Below are 22,542 nucleotides of genomic sequence, written 5' to 3' on the forward strand. Positions count from 1 at the left end.
CAATACAAGTGTTAGTTTTTCTAATTTTATAATTACATTTCTAACTACAATTCTTTCATGCAGGACAATATTTCAAGGCACTCCCGTACATATTGATGGGACGTTTAGCCATTTTTGGTGCTTTCTTAAGTCTCCTGCTGCCAGAAACATATGGGAAGGTTTTACCAGAGACCATATCACAAATTCAGAAGATATGCAGGTGAGTTCACTCACTGCAGTCCACAACTATCAGCACACATGTGGTAACTGCAAAGGTCATGGCTTTGTGTTTGGTTGAACTTTTAACCACCGGTAGTTAAAATAAAATGTTTAATGTTTGTTTAGGTCTTCTTTAACTATGATATGATCTAAATTAAAGAAGTTAAAGATGCTCTTTATGAAATTAATTAAATACATAATTCAGTGCAGATGTATGTTTTTTAATATATATGTTTAGATATTTTTTAATAGTATATTTCTGGTGATGCCCTTTGTGACCCCTTAAAATAAATATGTTAGATAAACAGTCAATCATTCATTATTTGTTGCTCACACATGTGCCACATAAATAAGACTTCATTTTCTTATTAAGATTTTATGTGATATTTATGTGAGAATATGTAATATGTTAATATGTAATAATTCGAAAAAATAAAAATGAGCTCATGATAAAATCCATCAGATTAAATAAAGATTAATGGAGACTCTTGTGCCGACATATTAAAAAAAAAAACTAATGGTAAACAGGGTAACAATACACATCTTGAGCTGCTTGATTAATTATAATTAATTATTAATTATGTGCCTGCTCTGTGCAGCTTTGTTTATTTTCCAGAAAAGATGTTTTGATAGATAGGTAGGCATGCTCCTGTCATATCATGCCTGTTCCAGGGCCATTTATCTGTATCTATATACATTTTCAGGAATTAAATCAAGCATGGGGTTCTACATGGTGTATTGTTGAGTGTTTAGAGAAAGCCCCATAAAGACACGTCATATGTTTCATTTCACTTTCAGTTCCTGCCAGTCAGGGCCCTTTAAGGTGTAAATCTTTAAAATGCATTATTTTCAAAGTAGTTCAAAATAAGTCAGTGCGTTTTTATAACTGGCTAAATTGCAGCTGCTTTTGTTGCACTGTGAAGAAAATAAACGGTTGGTAACCTGACCTCAGCTCAGCTGTTGTGAATGCTCAGCTGCGTGTATGTTGCAGATTTCGCCTGAAGGCTTCACCAAAGTAAAAGTGAAAGTAGACGGCGCTGGCATGCTGGCTAACCGTTTTGTCTCTTTGTTCAGTCCATCTGAGGATTACCTTTTTGTTGATGGATTTTCACAACATAACCTCCACACGGAATATTATGACAGCTGCATGATTTAACGTAAGTTTTCTCTTTACTGTCGACTCTAAGGTGTAGATCTACAAACTATATATCTGCGGATGGAGATAGTTGTGATGGCTGATGACGAAAAGGCCAAATTAAATGTGATTTTTCTTTTTTTTATGAAATACAACATGTCAGTGATCTGCAGTTAACGTAGTTAGGGTAGTGTGTAGATTTACAGGGTCTGGGGTCCACGTCTTCAGCTTTTCTCTGTTTTTAAAACAAAATAGCAAAGTGACAAAGTGACAGTGCGGAAACGACGAAATAAATAGCATCAAGATCTACCATCTCTACTTTTTCTTTTATTTCGCATGATAGCTTCCCCCTTAGTGCTTATTTCTCAATTTTAACTTAATATTTAATCATATTTAACGTATTTTCATTGCTGAATTATAAGTGCTTCGCTTTGCTATACAGGAACATTGTAAGTGTTCTTATGGAAAATCATTTTTAATGGTAAAATAATCCAAACAAAAGCCTAAAACAGTGTCAGTCATTTCATGTTAATTCATAGAGGTGCGTTACAGACCCAACCCAATCTGGTGACTTATTTATAAATATAATAAATAATCTAAATGGCTGCTCCCAATCGTGTGTCTGCGCAGTTAGTCTAAATATAGAAGCCTTTAAACGCTGTGTCAAGAGCAGCCGCTAGATGTCGCTAAATGCGTCCGTGGCATGTGCAACATAGTTTTCTTAAACACGTGTCTCCTTTGCTTTATTTCAAAACATATCTTTCAACTTATGTATATATTTTGAATTGATTATTGTGTCCACGTCAGAGGTGTAAGGTGCAATGTAGTTAAAGACATTTAAGGCCATTGGTCAGTGGTTTTTGTTTTGGTGACTTTCTACCTTTCCTACAAATATAGTTTTTCTCAGCTGCATTCATCTGACTGCTGCATATCACTTTGCGTGCTGATTGTAAATTGTATCCAAAACCGAAATGTAATGTGGACTGTGTACATTTAAGGTGCCTTACATTTATTTCAATTTTATATGATGATGTTTGTCATTGTGGTTGACAATGACAATGATCCAAAACATTAAAAAAATAATCATAATCTTCTAAAATATTCATAGTGTTTTTTAATAGATTAAACTGCCCAATAGAATACACAGTAGTGGATAAAGTATTTATATCATTTACTCGAATAAAAGTAGCTCGGGACAGTATAAAAATACTTACCTGCATTAAGTAAAATGTACTTATACTATCAAAATAAAAGTAAGCAATGCAAAAAAATTTCACCTGTGAGTGTGACACTATTTTATATATATTTATATTTTATATATTATATATTATATATACATTTATTATATTCTTTGGATTATTATTTCTGATGAATTAATAGAGCGAACTGTAGTTCAGTTACAGCTACAAGTTTAAATATAATTTGCATATTAACATCATTGGTGGAATGTAAACCCATTTACAGTGTAAATATACTAGTACTGTACTTCAGTACAATTTTGAGGTACTTGGGCTTTTTTTTTTTAACTAATTCACGACAAGTCAGAGGCAAACATTGCACATTTAATCTACTATATTAATTTCATAACTCATTTTTAGATTTTATTGAGCCCTAGGGAGAAATTCACACACTACCAGCAGTATACAAAGTAATTAAAATTTCCCCCACTTTCATCAGCTGTAACATTAAAGTGATGTACACATTAATGAATGAATGATTATAATACAATAACATAATTGTTTATTATTCTATTTAAGTATCAGGTATATCTAAACAAGTTGCAAGGAAGCTTGGTATTGGCACTCATTATTGAAAGAGAAGCGGTGGGAGTTTATAACTTATTCTTCTTCTCACTCCTTTTTGAATTTGTATTTCTATATTTAAATGTTTTGCCTTATTTTTATTTTTGTTTGCATATTCGAAATAAACACTTCAATCAATCAATCAATCAATCAATCAATCAATTCTGATATGTATTTTTACCTTTTTATGTAAGAAATCCATGACTTTTACGTGTAAAGTTGCGTATTTATACGTTGTTGCTGTTTTTTCTTCTGAAAAATATCTGAATACTTATTCCACAGGTGCTTAACACCATTGCTGTATTATTGTTTCTTTTAAGGTATTTATGTAATTTTTTTGTACAGGTTATAGGAGCTACAAACCTGATGTTGGTGGGACAGTTAAAACGTTAGGTTCCATAAATGAACACCAGATGTCACCATAGGTCAAAATTAGCTAAATCCTTTATCATGAGTAACCACTAGATGGCATCAAGGCATTTAATATAATCAACAAGAACTCCAAACACTTATCTGACATGGCATGAGAAGAAGGAAGTATCAAGGATTCAGTGTCAATGATTCACTGCCTTATTTATTTACTATGAAACTTAACTTACTCCCTCACACATATTAATGGAATTTGCATGTGCTCAAGTGTAGGTGGAGAAGAGTAGATCACAATAGTACATCATTTGAGATGGTATGTCAAAGCGTGCTTTCTAACACTCGCCCTGCAGGGTGCTACATTAAAAACAGGAAATGAATCTGCTAAATTGGGGCAGTGATACTTGATCTACTAATCAGCCAGGAGGGGCCTTTACATAACAGCGTTACAGGAACCATTGTGCTGCACAAGCATCAAACATGTCACAGTGGTTCAAGAGATTACAGACTTCCCCATACCAAATCCTTTTCACAGAAACTACTAGACCTGTGTGTGTGTGTGTTTGTTTGTGTCACGCATAGTGTCAATGCTTGAGAGACAAACAATCTTTTGAAAGTCACTGCAGTTGTTTAGCTCCAAGTCATCAACAAGTATGTAGGAAGTTATTCGTTTTGGTAAAACTAAAGAGTGTGTGACAAAAAATACAGGATGAACCGTTTGGCTGACTGATCCTTGTGACTTTTTGAACCCTGCAAGACTAAAGTTGTAAAGTTTGTCTGCCTTCGGTGCTAATGTGTTAATTTATTTCTGTGGTGAGACATCTTAACTCAGACTTATACCAGAAAAGAGTGTGGCTCAAGAGTTTACATCTCAGTAAGGTCACAGTAGGGTTTAATTCTCCTATTCCTACAATATGCCATATGCATAACAAACCCTTGAAGAGGTCAAAACAGGTGCCATTCCACCTCAAGTACCAAGACTCTAAAATAACACAAGAACCTAATCATATAAATGATCATGTAATACATTTTATTATTGGTATATTATTAATGCATGTCATTCAGGTAACTAAACAAATAACTAATTTGTTCTGTAATTGAAACCTTATATAACACATCCAAACTGTGATGCAATGATCCCCACATATGTGGATATTTGCGAATATGATTTGAAAATTGTTATCTGTAAGATCATCTCCAGTATGGTCATTCACAAAACAAGCAAATCATCCAGTGGATTCATTTCACAAAAGTAAAAGATCCCTCATAGAGAAAAACACAATGACCCTTTCAGATGATTTTTTGTAAATACATGGTCACAGTGGTTTCATACAAAGCTGCTACTGTAAGTGCAGTGCAGATCAGATGGGATGACGTTTGTAGGGGGCTTGGGGTGGAAGTTAAAAGCCCAGAATTCGATTTCCTAACTCCAGGCGGGTTTTTGCAGCCTTATCAGCATCTGTGACTTGCACCACCTCCTGGTCAGATCACAGTGTTGCATGGTTCTTGCTAGTCACGTGATTTACAAGAAATCGAGCCTCCAGATTATAGTAAACCAGACTGCAGCCCAGTGCCACATAGGGACGCTGTAAAGCTTGATTCAGTCGTTGTTGTTTTTTTATTGCACTGTATGTTTTTACCATTTTATTTCTCTTATCTGAAGATTGCAGAGTTATAAAGAAATCATACTGGGGAATATCTTTAAAGTCATCTGCTGTCATTGGGCTTGTGTTTATCACAAACTAACTTAGAGTCAGTTACCCACTTTCTCATGTAATAGTTTTGCAGCAAGGAGAAGGAAATAGGACATTTTGTTTGCTTTAAAGCCATTATATTTCCTTAGAAAGCACAGAGGGGCAGTGGCTCAGGTAGAGTGGGATGTCCAATAACCTGAAGGTTGGCGGTTCAATCCCTGCTCTCACTGCTGAAAGATTGGAGAGGTGAACTGACAGCTTGTGGGGTGTCAGTCCACCTCCTTGCCACAACCTTGAGCAAGGCACCTTACCCCCTAGCAACATCCACTCCCCGGACACTGCGAATCGCTGCCCACCACCGCCCACTGCTCCAGTCTGTGTGTATTAAACATCTGCCACTGTGTGTGATCCACTATGTGTGATCCTGCGCATGTGTGTTCCGACTGGAGGTGCCAGATGGGTCAAATGCGGAAACATTATTTCATGTGTACGTGATTAATAAAGTTTCTAAAAGAAAAAAAAGAAAAAGAAAACCGTCTTTGATTATCATCTGTTTTTTAAAATTGTGCATCAGACAGATTTTGTCTTTTGTTTTTTCAGTTCTTAGTGAAAACCTAAAAAACAAACTGGAATATGTTATATGAAACAAGCAAGCTTTCCAATATCTTTGTTAGTAAAGTGAAAGGTGTTGATTTTAGCAGCCCACGGGAGAGGCTTTAAACAGTAAAGATATACAGCAAGGAATAATGAAAGTGGGTAATTTCAGTTATATCTTCCAAGTAGATTCACATTAGCAGCCATGTAAAGCACAAACAACATGAATGCACGCATATCTAAAACAAATCTGATCTATGGTATGTCTTTGAACTGGTCTTGCAGCCTCCATGTTTAGTCTTACCGCTCTTTGTTTTCTGCTTTTGTTGACATGACGCTTTAGTAGAATGACCCCACCTTACCTGTAATCACACCCACAGCAGATGGCATGGCAGAACAAAGGCACTGGCTGTTGTAGAATAGTATATTTTACTTAGGATGGTTTCTAATACCTAGAAGTAATTTACATTGCAGATATGATAAGAGCTTTTTGAATTCTCTAAATGTTAAGCAAAGGTGCTTCAGTGCTTCCTTATCTTTGGAAAATGTTGTTAATACCTACGTAGGTTATAGGTTATCCTGGCCATTGAAATTAATATATAAAACACGAATGTCACATTTAGTGTAAGGACAGAGGGTGTCACTCCCTGTACAGATTGTAAAGCCCTCTGAGGCAAATGTATTTTGTGACTTTGGACTATACAAATAAAATTGATTTGATTTGATTTTGATTTGATTTGATCAATAACTTCTTAAACTGTAACTGTGTCCAGCGTCCCTGCAGATCATCATGGAAGTTAACGTTGCTTATCAAGCATCCATTTTTGCCAGTCTACTAATATATGAGTAGACAGGAGGGTGTGCGTGTGCAACCAATCTCAATGTGACAACCACTTCATTTCACGTTTATGACAGATGGCCTATACAGTATTCCTTTTTAATTTCAGTTCTGGAGTGTTTAGATAAGGACACAGGAAGTTGATGCGTTCACTGTGAGGCTTTGGTGACATTAAGTGTTTCCTGCTTCATAATACGTAAGAGTGTTAGAAAACACATCCTGCATTGTTATGAATGGCTGTACCCCCCAGCTGTGACACATATACCTACATATACTGATGTGTGTATAGCCTGTAGTGATTGGTTTCAGTTGAAGGGTTGTATTTTTTTATCACTTTAATTCACTTACTTGTTTGACTTTGCTGCTCTTTGGCTAAATATTTACAGCAGGTCCTGGTCTATAAAACTCTTCAGGGCCAAAGATATTTATGGGAAGTTTTATCTAACTGTATGATGTAAGTTTTTTTTTAAAGATACTTTTTGGCCTTTTCAAGCTTTTTTTTTTTTGATAGAGAAGTCTGAAGAGTGACAGGAATGAGGGGAGAGAGAGATGGGGATTGACATGTAGCAAAGGGCTGCGGGTCGGATTGGAACCCTCGGCCGCTGCTGAGCCTTTGTACATGGGGTGGATGCTCTACCGACTGAGCTAATCAACACCCCATGATGTAACTTTTAATTGAAGGATACAGGTTCCACTGGAAATTATGGGTGGATCTGGCAGGGTCAACAAGGATTCCTAAGGTTCTTCAGTGGTACGACGAGATGTTGGCATTGTAATTATTTTCTAGGAAGGGGCATGGACAGGGTCAAACTGGGAACAAAGTTGCATCTTGTTTTCCCTCCTGGATTACTTTGTATGAAATCATCCTCAAAGCCCAATCTATTGGTCGATTCACCCTCAATTGCCATGAAAGCATCTTCTTAGTACGCAGTTAACATTTAACCCCAAGTGTTCAAAAACTATTGATTTAACTGATTTTACTGATTGATTCTTTTCCCCAACTTGATTTGCTGTCAAACCCTAAGTGATGCTGTGGGGCGGGCTGGTGTCATTATCTTAGGTTTGAACATTGCATTGGCATTAACAACGTTCACAAATAAAATAGATCTATGTGATTTTGAACCTTCAAAAAATTCATGTTTACGTTGAAGTGACAAGGCCCTCTAGTGACAGTAGTAATTGTGATTCATTGGGTGCTAAGGAAAAAGTCGTGTGACTTTCTTATAGAGTAAAGAGGTCAGAATGGAGGGATGGCTCAACATAACATCAGACTTTAACATAGGAGATGTTTGTTCCTAGTTTCCTTACAACAGTCAGTGTTTGGTTTTTAGTCATGACCATTATCATTCCTTTATGTATATTTTTCTTGTAACACTTTTAATGTTCCCAAACCAAGTTGTTTCTGCGTCTAGAACTAACCAAACATTAACTACAGCATTGTCACATAATAATAACAATAATATAATACTAATCATGCCCTGCTCGTTTAAAAAAAACACAAAGAAATTACACATCTGTACACAGACACCCTTAACGTTAGGATCATGAATCACATTTAGATGGCAGTTATGCATTTTTAGATGACATGAGTCCTCTAGGGAAGAAAGGTCATTGTTCAGAGATGATTAAGTTAAATCACAAGATTTAAAGACTGGTGTGTTATTTGAAATTCATCATTCTGTGTTAATGTGATTCATGATGTGACACGTCAGGTATTCTCTGGATGAGTCTACAAGTTGTTCATCTCGTTGTTCACATGTAATTGCCATAAATTCACACGTGGTTAGTGCCTGATGGAAATTCAACTGTCGCCTGGTTTGTCCTGTTTATTTTGCTGCCTGGTGTGCTGCGATAGGCATCGTGCCATCCCGCCAGTCTCTGGCATCCACCCCCTCCTTTCTGTGTGTAGGGGCGTGTGTGTAAAACAGAAACAGAGAGAGAGAGAGAGAGAGAGTAATAGACAGGGTTCTGGTCTTTCCAGTAAATCAGCCGACTTCACAAAACTGTCTCCTTCTCTCTTTTTCCCTTTTTTTCTCTCGAAGTTCCCACAGACACATGCCAGCACCTAAACCCTACTCACCCCCCCTCAACCACCCACACATCCACCCACACATACAAGCCAAGCAAAACTATTTGACCAGTGTAACTCTGTCCTACTAACAGCTGAAAACATGGCTTTCCAGAAAGTCAGCTGACTTACTGTCCCTCCCACTCTCTCTCTCTCTCACTCTTCTTCTTCTATCTATTTATCTAACAACCCCCCTCCTCCCACACACACACACACACACACACACACACACACACACACACACACACGCACACACACACCCTCCCCAAACACAATACTGGATTTCTGGCACAGAGGCGACGCCTATTTATGGAAGTAGTTAGTGTTTTCATGAATAAGGTCTCTGTGTGGCAGTGTAATGATACCAAATTAAAAAAACACCACATTAAAAGTAAAAAGTGCTTGAAGTATTAACTGCAACTGCAAGAAATGGCCCCTATTAACTATTATTGTATTGGATTATTATGAGTGATGCATCATTGTAAAAAAATCATTTGAATGTTTTAGTTACTCAAGTTGGAGGTAAACTTTCTGGCATGCCCAGTGAGAAAAAGAACGTAGTCAGGAAAACATTGCATTGTAGTGTGAAAGTATACACTTGCATAAAAGAAAAATGCTCATGTAAAGTAACTCAAATGAATACTGAAGTACTTTGTTACACTCCAGGACTCCAGACTGTTCTGTCTATATCAGTTTATGTTTATATGATTTTGATTAATTTACTGTACTGTATTTAGTATTTATCCATTACAGTACTTACAGGTCTAAAAAACACCATTCACATAAAATATATTCAGTCCACAGAAATATTTCAAAGCTTCAGACAAAGCACCGGGCACTGAAACTCTTTGGAACAACATGCATTTTTTAAATAATCTGGATATAAATGTTGTGGCCATAAATTTGCTCCTTTTCAGACTTGTTCTTGTAATAACAATAAATTTATTTTTCTAGCTCTTTTCTCAACATAATTATGCAGGTATCCAGTAAAAAAAAAAATGAAAAAAAAAATGAATACATTAGATAAATTAATAACTAGGTAATATAAAACCATAGTCATCATGGACATCATTTTTAAAGTTGTAAAAAAAATCACATACAGAATCACAGATTGGGAATCCCACAGTTCGGGTGCCATGACAGCTGATGCACAGTCACACTTTTATTGCTTCTTATCGAGTGCTCATAATGGAGACTTACAGTAACTCAGACGGGATGAAATAAAGGCATAAATAACTTTGATAGCTTCTCAACTGATAAAAACAGGACTGAAAAAAAACATGAGACTTGGTTGTGGACCTTCTGATTACTCCTCCTTCTCATTACCCCTCTATTCTGAATACGTAAGTATTCAGTAGCATCAGAAAACTACTATCCAAAAGAAATTTGCTTGCATGTCCTTTCTCAGTAGGTCCAGCTGTTTTGTTCTGAGATGACATCACAGTGTGACTGAGCCGTCAAACAAATTGAGAAAAACAATAAGGTTTCATTGCTGAAACGCTCATGTTTATTTGACCCCTTTGGACTCTGTGCATGTGTCCTTAAGTTGTAACTCTTTTCAGTTTGTAGCAACAGGAGACTGCTCTGGCATTTCCTGTAAATCAACAGACTAATTACCACTATCTGTCTCGCTAGCTCACCCTCTCTCCATCTCTGTCAGATACTCACACAAACACATCCACAATCACACATTAAATCAATCACTCTCAATCAGAGTCCTCTTTTTTTCTCTCCATCTTAGCCTTCAAGCTCCCACATGCAACCAAATACCAGAGTAATGCCACACACTTGATTATTCACATTCATTTATTATTCTACATCAGCTGGTATCAGCTTGTGATGTTGAATCATGGCTACACCTTCAGATTCATTGATCTAGCGAATAAGTTAGTGGTCACATTGTCTTACTGTGATAAAATAATCACTCTAGTTATAGCATTAAACAATGTTAGAACTTCTCCGTATGATCTAGTTCAATGACAAAACTAGCAAACCTTTTTTGGTGACAAATAAATTATTGCATGGATCACAGAGATAAGACCACCTATTTGGCAGCTTGCTGCATTCCACTTCCTGCCATTGTTTTCTATCTCAGATACACAACGAGTGACCAACTTTTCTTGTACTGCTTCAGTGGATAAGCACGTCCGCAGCTTATTCAGTCAAAACCATAAATCTCAAAGTCATAAAACTACAGTTTGAAAATGAACTTTGAGTTCTTTATTTCCCAGATTTCTCAAAGCTAATTTTCTTCTACAACCTGTGTTTCATTTGGGAAGTGTCTTCCAGATGATATTACTTATTGGGGACAACTCCAATAATTTGGGAGAACAAAAAGTGCTTATGAGCATACTGCAATGACCCATTGTTGCCTTATGAGTCACAGTGTAACTAATACATAACTGCTGCCACTGCAAAAATATGTTTAGGTGGTTTTTGAGTCATTAAATCTCTCTCTCTTTAAACCAAGATTTTATTACTACATCAGCTGTATGGCAAGTAATTCCAAGTGCACAACATGAAACTGTTAGTAACTCCTGTAATGCAGAACAAACCTACATATTTTCACTACTCATACTTGTATAGGATAAGTATAGACACAGAAATACAGTGCTAGTCAACTCTGTGTTCAGCACTTGTTTATGCATATCCTCTCTTACTATAACAGAAAGAATATGTTTCATGTGGCTCGTGGTCATGAACCTTCCACCTCCAAGAGAAAAATAATCCTGGTTGGCATGTACGAATGGAGAGTAAGGTCCTCCACCTTACTCTCCATTCGTACATGCCAACCAGGCAGTGACAACATCATGGGTGGGCTGTAAACCACTCTGACTTGAGTATTGCAAAATGTTTTGGCTCTTATCTCTGCCCCTTTCCTCCCCAAGGCTTTACATAATAGAGGTTATCAAGGAATGTAAGTAGGTGTTCAGAGTTTTTTGGTTCACTTTAAGTTTATGCATTTTTATTTCTTAGATATGGATGCAACAGGATGCAGCAAAATACAGTTTAATTTATAGTAATCTGCTGTTAGTTTAGGTTTAAGCATACATTTTAGAATAGTCTGTAAATGTGAACATAAATACACAGTTTTGCAGAGAAACGATTGAACATGCTGTTGGTCCACAGTGTGAAGAGTTTTGAGTGAACTCAGTACTGAGAAAGGAGTTACCAACTGTAACATAAACTGTAACATGAGACACAACACTAGCGTGTCAGGATATTTGATCAAATAGAGTAGTTCTGAATGAAAAGCAGAGCGGCTGATTTTTATGTTATTAAGATAGGGTTGTGTTAACCCCCTAATATGAATGACTGCATACAAAGAAACAAAAAAATTACTGAGATAAAGGGCGTTCTCATTTTTAACCTTTGTTTAGCCAGGGAAAGCTTTAAAAAAGCAACAGTGCGGAAATGTAAATTTGCCTACACACACACACCCAAGGGTAATTTTTCCCTTAAGAGACCTTCCACCTCTTCATCTCTTCACTATAACTGACACTTATAAACTGTTGATTTGAGAAGTACAAAATAGAAATCAAGTTGTAAAGATCAAATATAGCTGCAAGCAGCAATGGGGGGGCCTTGCAGCATAGCAGCATAGCAGGCAAGCAAATGTCTGCTCAGGAAGGTGTCACGAGTCCATACACCAAGTTTCATGTTGATCATTGCATCAATGCAATTCAGAGATATTGGCCTACTCCATGTTACTTATAGTGTCCCCCAAAGGTCAAAGGTCACATAATTCTTGGGCCTCTCAAAGAAGGGGTCATGAGTCTGTGTTAGAAGCTTGAAGTCAAAACATCAAACGGTTGCCAAGATATGGCCTCACTTCCTTTTTGGCAGCTTCGCCGCTGAGTTTGATTGGCTGCCATGTGCAAATGGAAGCAAAATTATAAAATCCACATCATAACTTTTGTGCAGCTTGGTCTAAAGATTCTGTGTGTCAAGTCCCGTGGAAATCAGACATCTGCGTGACCTGAAATGCTTTTTGAAGGTTTTTAATAAAATTCAAAATGGTGGAAAATCCAATATGTTGCAAATTGACATAGGGTGCGTTGAACTCGTCGTGATCCAAGGATTCCTACAGTACCTCATTTGTAAAGTTATGAAGCTGAATGCACTTCAGACTTTGACATGTTGGTGGCACTAGAGAGTTCAATGTACGGGCATGAAAATTCTTGGAGGTCTACCATCTCCAAACTGGAAAATCCACCTCACGGTTTATTGTCTGTGGTTGACATACAGGTTTATTAAATAGTAATTAAACTAGGAGGACGTTGGCATCTTTGTGCCATAGTACACCCATGTTTGTTTAGACTTACTATGCTTATTTTTTTAATAAGGGACACATGTTTTTTTGGTGCTTATTATAAAGTACTCAGATATGCTGCTCAGGTGGAAGTTACATCAATTTGGCATGACAAATAAAAGTCCTGCTTTAAAATCTTTAGGTATTATAATTAGGTATGAGTAGTATTTTCAGTCAAATGTACAAAAGTATAAGTACTTCTATGGCCTCAATGGGTGATTATATTCTATCATTTAATTATTGTGTTATTAAAGTTAGGGTTAACTCTAACTCTAATTCACTAACCCTAAGACTCATTTTGTAGTGGGGTATAAAGGAGAATAAAATGGATTGACTTAAAGTATCCCTAAATTGTACTGAAGTACATATAATACCTTTCATTCATTTATTTTTCTACAATAGCACACAGACACCTAGATAAGCCCATCTCCAATCTTCACACCTAACCTTGTGCTTTCCTGGTGTGTAAATATTCTGCTCAGAGGTGTTGAAGCAAGCACGTTGCAGCAACCACCAATGTTAAGTTGGACTCCAGTGGTCTTCAGTGGCTATTTTCAGATATTTTATGACTGTTGATATAGTGCATCCGAAAGAATTATGTGTGTTTATAAGTGTAGTGAAAAATATTACTATAGACACACTATAGATGTGGTCTTCATAGAAACCCAATTCTGTACGACTCCCAAACTGAAGGAGGAGAAAACATTGCAGCCAATATTTCACACAGAAAGATGATGATAGTGATCTTACATAGGCACATTCTTTCTGACTCTGAAATCTCTCTGACTTACAGAACATAGATCACAAAGTTGACCTTTGTGCAGTTGTATTACATAACTTTCCCAAACTTGATATAATTACTCAATGAACCCTAAAAAGAAGTTTTTTACTTGATATAATTACTCAATGAACCCTAAAAAGAAGTTTTTTTCTGTCATTTGTTTCTTTAAGCTTTTAGAACCTCCCAAATATTTCTCACACAAAAATGTAATGGGATCTGGTATTTTGCTACACTGAAAAAGCTACGAAAATGTATAGGCACATAATCACTCATTACCATTATTATTATTATTATTTTATTTTTAACCAGCATAAGTCCTAATCATATATATAAAATATTTGATATATGATTTTTTTTAACCCTTAAATTGCCAAGTTTTTGTCATGATGCACTTCCATTTTATGTCTAAAAAACACAAAATGATTTATTTTCAGTATACTTCATGCAATCTGGATTATTTATGGTTTGATTATTGCATTTTGGTGTATGTGACAGATTAGCAGTAATATTTATTTATATGATTTTTTTATTCTCTATATTTTTTATATTTCATAAAATCTTCACTAATCTACACTTAAAGTCCCAGGCCTCAAATGAAGCGGAGAAATGAGAATTTACATGTATTATACTTTGTATTTGAGCAGGATCAAAAATAGTGTTTTGAATGGGTTTCAATGTGCACATTTATGTGCAAAGGAGTAACAACAGGTCTATTTTAGTCTTTAGTTTTAGGCTAAAAGTAACAAAAATACATACAAAAATGTGAGAACACTAAAAAATGCACAACCTTGCATAGATCATCAACAATATGCATGAAAAATGATAAAATATGCTAGAAAGTAAAAGCCAAATACACAAAAATGTGGAAAGGGGCATCAAAGGTTGAAGTGGCAGATACAAGGAGTTTTGAGGAGGCTAAGCAAATCACAGACTGTCAGAATACTAAATAAAATACTAGGCTATATACTAAAGGATGTGATACAGCGGTCCCTCGTTTATCGCAGGGGATACGTTCTAAAAATAACCCGCAATAAACGAAATCTGTGAAGTAAGTTTTACAATTATTATACATGTTTTAAGGCCGTAAAACCCCTAACCACACACTTTTATACACCTTTTTACACACATTTTGTACAGTAGTCCCTTAGTTAATTAGGACGCAGAACACAATGCGCGTTCATACTCATACCGGGTTATAGCGAAGGACGACTGTACAGGAGAATCTGAGATAACCTGTTACAGAAGACATAACACAAATATTTTTGTAACACTCCCTCTGCAACCCTGGACATCTTCCAATTCAAGTCTTTGGGTCAATACGAATACGGAAGTCATGCAAGGCTTGTAAACACTGTCACATAATACTGTATAATGTTGCTCTCTCCATGCTCACTAAGTTTGTTTGACTACTGTCGATAATGACAGGAGAGCATTGTTTTACGTAACGTACATCCATTCTTGGAAGCTGTTCAAGCTACTACTACTACTTTATATTTAAAAGTCCCCAGGTGGTTAGTAGGTGCTGAGATCTGTGTGACTGCAAGTGCCTAAACATAAAAAAGTTTATGCAATGCATATATTTGGGTGGAAAACAAATGAAATACGTGTTTACTGTCCAGTAGCAACATTTTTGTGAGAATGGCTAATACATTAACATTTCCTCTTTATGTTACTAAAAGCATAGTTACCTAAAAATTAACTGGAAATTAGTTGTATATAAATGTCATTTCCAGGAACCAGGGTTAGCCCAGGTTACAGCATTTGAAATATTTTTAAATTGTTGAGTGCCCCTTTAAGATAAAAAATATTTTGGATAGATTATAAACAAGTATTAAGTATTAACCACAGTGTTACATTTTGTGTCAGTGTCAGTCAGTATCATGAGAGTGAAAAACCTAGGGAAATACCAAGCCGTCATGATCTCACCCTGCTGGTTACAGTGGTGTTTGAATGTATCTTCAGAGGAAGCAACATTGCATGTACATTTCTGTCGTTTCACAATGACAGCTCTTTCTGATCTTCACGCTAAAGTGACTCATTGTCAAGTGTGATTAAAACGATCACATGACAAGTGAAAATGTTTACACTGGCCAGATGGAAAGCACCAGAGATATCTCGCTAGGTTTCCCCCACGGTATCTTATGCACGCACATACGCTCGTGCGCACACACAGACACACACACACACACACACACACACAGTTCCCTGTCTCTCTCACCTCCCTCCAACATCCTCCCTTGTTGTTTTTATGAGTTAGATGTCTTCTCTGCCATCTCATCTATGTACATTAAAGGGAGGAACAGTTGTATTTTGTGGGTTTGGTATCATCACCATAGTACCACACCTTTTTCCTGAGGCATCAGATCATTTTAGGGGACTCCTTTAATGGTAAACCCCATTTCCTTTTCAACCTCTGTTGAGAACATCTGGACAAATAAGTATAAGGCTTGCTATATTCTATATTTTTCTTATTATTATAAACATCTCATGAAAACACTTAAACCAAAAATCAAAACTTGTTAGCCATAACAGTGAGCTCCACTGTTCTACCGGGTATCATGTTTCTTCATTACATTACACTAAACACACACACATACACACATGTGTTTATTTTGAGTCAGACCGACACACACAGCGGCATACTCACTAATGCATTAAATGTGTGTTAATCTGTCGTTGAATAGTCCCTATCAAATGTACTATTTACTCCTGTTTGAGTGTACACTGCACTGCTCAACTGTCTAAGGAAATTATTTATTATTTATTTATTTATTTAGTAAATATTTGTGAACCATGGAAAACATAGAGTACAAATGGTTGGGAGCAGGATAGAGAGGGAGGATAGGGAAGCTGGTCTTTTTGGAATTTATTGACTATAACAAAAATATAGACTAACACCAATGTTACTAAGATAAATAACTACATTTCCCAACAATGATACACTAAAATATAATAACTGTATATCCACAATAAAACCTGGATCATTTTTAATATTAGCAGCTTAACACTAGAACCGCCAATATTCCAACACCTCCTAGAACTGCCAAGGGGGATCATTTTGACACCTTCTGCAACAGCATCATCACTCGTAAAAACATAATTTCTTGAAGCAGTAAATTGTTATTTTTAACCTGTTTTTTCAAATAATACATACGATTTCAATTTTAAAGTTGCTTTCATCCATCACGGATTAAACAGGTCAAATACGTTTTAAAATTAATCATTACAAAGTGTAGGGTACCACAAACATTTATTTATATACATACATGATAATACAAAGCCAAACTTTGGTCAGACCCACAAAACTTGTATTCTAAATTAAATTTGAACACTTTTTAGGGAAGTCTGTAATAAATGCAACTCTGTCTCCTGGAATCCACAGAGAACTAATTTAATCACGTTCTGGCAAGAAACTCAATCAGTATCTGGCTTATGTTGCCCAAGATGTTTTGTGTTTGGATACTGATATTGTCAGACAGAGTAGGAATATTTCTCCATCAATTACTGTCACTCACTGTCCTCCGCCTCTAGACCAGGTTGTGTGGTATATGTTACTAGCTTTTTCTTAAGAAGATTATTGAGACTTTCTTGGCCGTTAAAGAACTTACTAAGTGGCACTTCCTCCTTCCCTGACCTTTGTTTGTATGACAGCTTGTGCTGTAGAAGGAAATTTGTACCAGTATAAAAAAATCATGTTGTCATCATTTCCTTGGAAGTAATCTGAAAATTAAGCCTAAAATAAAGCCTTCCTGCCTATTGATTGACTAAGAGGTGTTTTTCAGTATAGACATAACAATAGACTTAAAACACGGCTCAGTTGACCCAAATGTATACCCACATATAAAAATAGTCACCTCATATGCATCTTATATATAATCCTTTTACTCTGCCATTTGTTTGTTTTAATACAACCATAAACTTCTGTTGGGTTTGTTTGTGGTGTGTGTGGTGATCTTGAAGACATTAAGAATTTTTTTAAATTTACTCTTGAACTTGAACTTATGACGCAGTTGCTTTGTGTATTTCTTGTGCGCGTCAGTGAAGGAGTGTAAAATAGCAAAAGAAAACTTTTGAATAGTCATCCATCAAAGAAACTCACTGATCAGGTAACAACATATATTTAAACGCCAGAAAGCATTGTCTCTGACACATAATCAGCCATGGTTGCTTTTATTGTGTATTGTCCCCCACCTTGTTTAATATGTAAGATGAAATTCCAAACAGTGGAGCGAGTCGCCCCCCTTCCCCTAACAATGCTCATGCCGGATGCCAGGTTGGCGCTACCTGTTGTGTTCTGGCTTTGTTTATCAGCTTCTAAATCGGAGTCCGACTTGCCGCAGCTAGTAGTGGCACTTCCCCACTGACCTGCTGAGGCAGCTGCCAGTGTCTGAGGCAGCACGGTGCACCTGGCAGGTGGGCACACCCAGGCATGTGTCTCCAGTACATGTGTGCCATTACTGACACAGTAAACTCAGATCTGACTACATATATTCCCTGTCATAGCGACAAGCGGCTGTCCCGCAAACATTCAACAATTTTGGGTGATGAAAAAATCTGCATATTTTAAAAGGAAAATCACTTTTTTTGTATGTTTTCCCACAGCACATTACCAAATTTTACATTCTTCTGATTCATGCAGCATGATTTTGGGCAACATGAGTATTTCCACAAATTACACAAATTACAAATACTCTGTGTCATCACACACTGGATGTTTTGAAGATGACCACTTGTTTTTCTTTATTCAACCATGAACTTTGATAAATACATGTGCAAGTTACATGGCACAGGTGTTTCATTATCATTTTCCACCTGCACTTGGATCAAGTTATCACACGCTGGCTGTCATTTTGACCCTAACCACTGATAACAAAAACACAGTCCCGTACAGTAAACAGAAACATATAATAATAATAATTTCTTCCATACTTTGGAAGAAAATATGATGTTGGGAAACAACTGGGCTTAACAACAGCACTTATTATTAATTATTATTTATTACTTTTTTTTGGAACAGTAAAAAAAAATACTATGAGCTATGTTCCTAAAATGGTAACAGGTGTACAAGTACAAGTACAAAACATTTTTGGGTAGCAAGCTTGAACAAAACTTGTTTATTCATTAATGTACTCAGGGAACTTAACTGGTTTAAAGCTTTATTTTCTTTTGGTTATAGTGCTGCTTTTTGCAGTATTGGAGGAAGTGTAATAAAAGACAAATGTGTTTTCCCCCTTACTTGCAGTTACTAGGGAAAGTAGCCCCATCAGAAAATCTGATGACCTTCTTACAAAAAAAATTAAAAAATCAGGCGGCAGTAGCTCAGTCCATTGAGACTTGAATTGGGAGCCGGAGGGTGGCTGTTTCAAGTCCTGCATGGGCCAAATATGGAAGGTGCATGTAAATAAAAATAGACTGTAAAAAGAATTTTCCTGTTTGTGGGATTAATAAAGTATATCTTCTTCTTCTTCTTCAAAAGTGCTATAGAGATATAGCCAACTCTTGATATTACACCCTGCATAATTTGCTGGACTTCAGCACATTATGTCAGAATTGTGAACTGTATTTCACAGGTAGAATATAGAACATAGTCTGATGTCATATATTATGTGTCTTTCTTTCCTTTCTTTATAATGGCCTTACTCTATCTCTATCTCTTCCACATAATACTTGTTTAGTTTGTTTCACATCAACACAAGTCAATGTTCAAGTCAATATTTCTGGTGATTTTTTTTTATATATATATATACTTCCTTGCAACTTTCCACAAAGTTTTTTTTGTTTGTGTCTTTTTTTGGATGGTGCAATCAGACATAACACTCAGTTTAAAGTGACTAGCACATTTGTCATGTAATGTGTAAACGTTTTTTTGTTTTTTTTTTTCAAAAGAGCTGGAACAAACAGTTTAGTTGCTTTTAGTTGCTACCAAATGAAGTACAATTGGATGCAATTGAACAGAAATTTGCACCTTCCAATCCATCCAATTTGAATAATTGCTAGGTTTAATTATATATTATTAATTATACACTATTAATTCTGTTTTTGTTTTACAGGATTACAATCTGCAAAGTATCAGAAGCAATCCCAGTGTCCTCAACCTCTACATCTACAGCAGAAAAAGGAAGAAGAAAGCGTGATTACCAACTGTCTGGAAAGGAACTTTGTCTGCAACTAAGGTGGAGAAAGACTGTGGGAAATGTGCAAATATGTTTTCCACAACAAATATTGACATGCTGTTAAAATGAGGTCTAAAGTCAGCATTTATACATTTGTTTTTTATTGATTTGTCCAACTTGTTCGATCTGAGTTTACCAACCTCAGGACATGAGCTCATAAACTTTCAATAAATCTTTGCAAAATCAACTAGCCATATAGGTCTGTAATAAAGCTGCTTGTTTGAGTTTGTTTTCTGCATCTGGTATGTCTGAGTGAATTTACGTTAAGTAAATTACACGTTAGGTGACTAATATAACTTGGAATGAAAAGCCCTAATAAAAAATACCTAAACTTGCAACTTCATGTGTTTGTGTGCCTTTGTGCGTAAATCAAACTGGTTAGACAGTTTTATATTTTATAGCAGATTGTTAACAGAAGCAACACCTGCAGGTCATTTATTCAACCGTTTAACCACAACAGACTGAAGAAAGACTATTCAGGCAACCATGATATCTACATGAAGCAGAGTACAGCAGAGGAGATATGTATGTAAAATGTGTGCTGAGACAGGACAGAAAACATAGTCAGTTACACTCATACACCATACGCAGCATCAGAAACCAAGCCAGACATCTTCAACTTGACAAAAAATGAAAGCATTCCATATATCCAATGGGATAAGAGGTTCAAATAAAATCATTCATATTTCAAAAGTACATACATAAAAACAAAACTTTCTAGATTTATTCTTAAAGTATAAAAAGTAATGTGCGCTTTTCCATACAAGTCACACGCAACAATAGTTCAGTCTTAAATTCTTTCTTTGTTTTGAAAGCATTATCAGTTATCATTACCTGTCATCATCTTCTCATTCCTATCTTTCAAGTGGATTAACAAGTCTACAACAGACAAGAGCAAACACCTAGACAAACCTGAAAAAAACATTGTGGTGAATGAAAAGAATCTTATCACCGCCAGCACAGCGGTTTATTATTGCTGTAAAATGTGCAGCTGCCAAAAACACGCATCAAAATCTGTTTTTGATTCTTCTCACCTTTTGCCTTTGTGAATGCTATTCATTGTAATTTAGTGAGAACTACATTAATGTGCATGACCGATGTACATTCCGCCATTGCGCCAGTTCCTCAAAACTTGTGGGGATTATAGGGGAACCCCATATAAGGAAGGAAAAGGAATTTATTTTTATTCTTTTTTTTCTGCTTACTTTATATGCAATAATAAAATACCACGTTAAAGGCAGACACATCAATTGTCTGCGTAATAAAGGTAATTACAGTATTGTCTGCATACATCTGATCTTTACACCCAGTGCAGATTGATAGTAAATCATTAATGTATACGCTTAGCATAAATGGTTTTAGGATAGTTCCCTGGGGCACAACCAATTCATTACCAAGGAAAGGTGATGTTTTGCTCCCCACTGTTACACAATGAACCCTCTCAGCCTGTTAGAGGAGAAATTAAAATTGGATAGCTTAGAGATGGTTATTTGGAAATCTTCTTCAATTCACTTTTGTTTGACGCTCGTGAACATAATATGAATACTACATAGATACATAGATGTTAATGTTAGTTAATAATAATAGTATGTATATATGTTGTTGTTTACAGTTCAGTGTTTAGATTGGAGAGTTGTAACTTGCTCTGTCTGGCAAGCCTTTTTCCTTTAATTGTTTTCTGACATTTTCACTCATAACGTGCATAATTATCTGTAATATTACATTACCTGAGTACCTCAGTTACTTTTACTGCTTGAAATTTGCCGAGTCTCTTTGGGTTTAAGTTGTGTGCTATTATACTATAGGCTTAAGTGACTGTTCTGTACACAACTTAATTGCTAATGATTGAATAAATTATTACTATTGATCAGCAACTCAGTTTAATATCATGTAGAAAGTTAAGACTACCGTGTTCTGTCACTTGTGTGTTTATAGTAATCCAACCACTGAGTAATGCCATACTTGTAATTATTATTATGTTATGGCGTGTCATTGTATTGTAGATTATATTTATATTCCCAATGGTTTTGACTTTTATTTCTTATAGACCAGCAAGTGGAAATAAAGCCAAGATATTTCTCATCTTGAGCTGATACTTTGAGGATAAGGAGAAGACTGGTTGATAGATAACTATGGGTGATGGATCTAATCGTCCAATGTGATTTATGTGTTTACTATTATCTTAATAGAGTTCTCAAAGTAGGAGTTGAGGAGAATTGCAGGTCTCTAATCTTCATTAGTCTTTGTATATCACTGTTTAATCCAGAGAGTTAATAGAAACATCTTTCACATTTGTACCAATCAATCATCCCAGTTGATGTTGTTGAACTGCATTTTCAAATTCAAATACTGTACATGACTCTTATTTATTTCGAATTGACATAACTTTGTGTTAGAATACAAGCTGTGAGAGTTAGGTCGTGACCAGACAGCTCATATGGGAAAATTCAGTTGCTCCCTCAGCTTCCTTTGTTGCTGAATACTTTATAAGCAGGAAGCTCAAGGCCGAGGTCAGGTGCAGACCAACGAGGTGTTTATTACACTCACATTGATGACATGTTAACAAAACATTTTCCACAAA

At 36.0% G+C, this 22,542-nt stretch overlaps 1 long non-coding RNA gene across 1 annotated transcript; it reads left to right on the forward strand.

Moving 5' to 3' along the window:
• The first annotated feature begins 1,032 nt into the window (after positions 1 to 1,032).
• LOC109141619 (uncharacterized) lies at positions 1,033 to 20,299 on the forward strand. The gene is made up of 2 exons (XR_002042793.2): positions 1,033 to 1,355; positions 19,839 to 20,299. It is a non-coding gene; the product is annotated as an uncharacterized LOC109141619 (long non-coding RNA).
• The last annotated feature ends 2,243 nt before the right edge of the window (positions 20,300 to 22,542 follow it).

The sequence above is a fragment of the Larimichthys crocea genome, chromosome XXII (genome assembly GCF_000972845.2).
Source record: "Larimichthys crocea isolate SSNF chromosome XXII, L_crocea_2.0, whole genome shotgun sequence".
NCBI classification, from domain to species: domain Eukaryota; kingdom Metazoa; phylum Chordata; class Actinopteri; family Sciaenidae; genus Larimichthys; species Larimichthys crocea.